This window comes from Pteropus vampyrus, unplaced genomic scaffold (genome assembly GCF_000151845.1).
Source record: "Pteropus vampyrus isolate Shadow unplaced genomic scaffold, Pvam_2.0 Scaffold404, whole genome shotgun sequence".
NCBI classification, from domain to species: domain Eukaryota; kingdom Metazoa; phylum Chordata; class Mammalia; order Chiroptera; family Pteropodidae; genus Pteropus; species Pteropus vampyrus.
In genome coordinates, this window is record NW_011889185.1 from 483,096 (window position 1) to 485,081 (window position 1,986).

General features: G+C 45.1%; 1 pseudogene; it reads left to right on the forward strand.

The window, feature by feature from the left end:
* The first annotated feature begins 280 nt into the window (after positions 1 to 280).
* Positions 281 to 399, forward strand: LOC111731875 (annotated as a pseudogene).
* The last annotated feature ends 1,587 nt before the right edge of the window (positions 400 to 1,986 follow it).

Consider the following 1,986-nt stretch of genomic DNA (forward strand, 5'->3'; position numbering starts at 1 on the left):
AACAAATAATGAAGATGCTGGGTGGTAAAAGTTTTAAGGTGTGAATTTTCCAGGCCACACGCATTCATAAAAAACAGCACAGACAACATAGTTTATTTTCTGATTCTAAAAGCAATTGTGCCCTTTGTGGAGAAGTCGAAGGTACTGAAAGGTATAAAGAAGAAAAAAACCTCATCTTACCGCCTGGAGATAATCATCATCAACATTTTCAGATTGTTCTTGCCACTTTTTTCATGTATTTTTCATAGATATCTATGAATTTTCAAATATATGTAATTCTGTCTACGGCTATGCCACCCCGAACCAGCCCAATCTCATCTGATCTTGGAAGCTAAGCAGGGTTGGGCCTGATTAGTACTTGGATGGGAGACCGCCTGGGAATACCAGGTGCTATAGGCATTTAAAAAATACACACACACGCACACACACGCACACACACACACACACACACACATAATTCTTAAGCAAAGTTGAGATTATTCTAACAATATACTTTTAGATCAGCTTTTTCCACACATACGTGAGCACTTCTGAAAGGGACCCTATGAAGGCAAAGGCTTTCTGAGTAAGATGGGTGAAATCAAGGAAAGGGGGATTGTGGAGTTTTTTTTTTTTAGTTTGGAGGTTCCCTACCCCACACAGGGGCCTCGGAGTTGGAGAGTAATGCCATTAGCTTGGGGTAAGGGCAAGGAAAGATCCTTCTGCCATCCTCTTCAATGTCACTCACTGGTCCTTGGGAGGGTGAGGAATTTCCCAGCAGCATCTATCTGGGTCATCAGGGACCTTTGGCCATGTCTCAGCCCCACTCCATTGTAAGCCAGATTCCCACAGCCACCGCTTCCACCATGGTTCAGTGTGTGTGTATGTGTGTGTCTTGAGGGGAGCTGTTTCATAGAGTGACAAATGGGCTGGCTTCTGGCTTCTTGAGGCACTCCAGTCGTGGGGGTAGGGCACCCCGTGGCCAAGGCACTTCCTGCCTCTTAAGAAATAAGCTGCCTTTTGGCTGTGACTCCTATTAACCGTTTTCCTAGAAGTGAAAATTTCCTTTGAGTTCTGTCATCCCTTATGACCCAAGGCCCACGAAAGCAGCACCAAGAGCATAGGACTGGCACCAAATGGAGCCATGCTAACCCACCCTCAAGGGTACATGGGCTGGATGCCAGCCTTGTGAGTATGCCCCTGCCTCCCTCCTCCAACCATCTTACAAAGACAAAGTTCTAGAAATATAGGAAGATTTGGCACTTTCCTGGAAGGCCATCCATTTACATTCATTGGTGCCAGTGGAGGAGGCCCTGCAGGCTATAGTAGTTAAAACAAGAGGGACCTGTGTTAGAGTCCCAGCTCTGACCCTAGGCATGCCACCTTGGGCAAGTTACTCAGTCCTCTGAGTTTAGTATTCTGGCCAGTAAAATGGGCCTAACAGTACTTACTTCAGAGACGCACTGCAGATTAGAGGCTTTAAAGTACATACATAAGGTACCTACCACAGTGCCCAACACACAGTAGGTGCTCAATAAGTGATCATTGATATTGTGTCTTAAATTTACTCCTCATAACTTTTGGAAAAAATATTACTACCCCATTGTATGGAGGGAGCAGCTGAGGCTTAGAAAGTTTAAACAGTGTTTCAGTTATTACTGTGTACCAACCATTCCAAACCTTAGTGGTTTAAAATAACTGCTGTATGATAATGAATGAATGATAATTTCTTGTGATTCTGTGGATTAATTGAGTGGTTCCTGGGCTCCAGGTGGTGTCAGCTGGTGTCTCTCATGTGGATACAGTCAGTTGGCAGTTAGAGCATGCTGGAAGGTCAAAGAAGGCCTCTCGCATGCCTAGGGTCCTGGAGTAGGCTGTTGTCTGGGCTGCATTGGTTTTCTTTCTCATGACCTTTTTCACCAGGCTAGCTTAGGCTTCCCCAAGCATGGCAATTGGGTTCCAGGAGGAAGTTTTCCAAGAGGGAAAGCCTCAATGTGAAAGCATTTA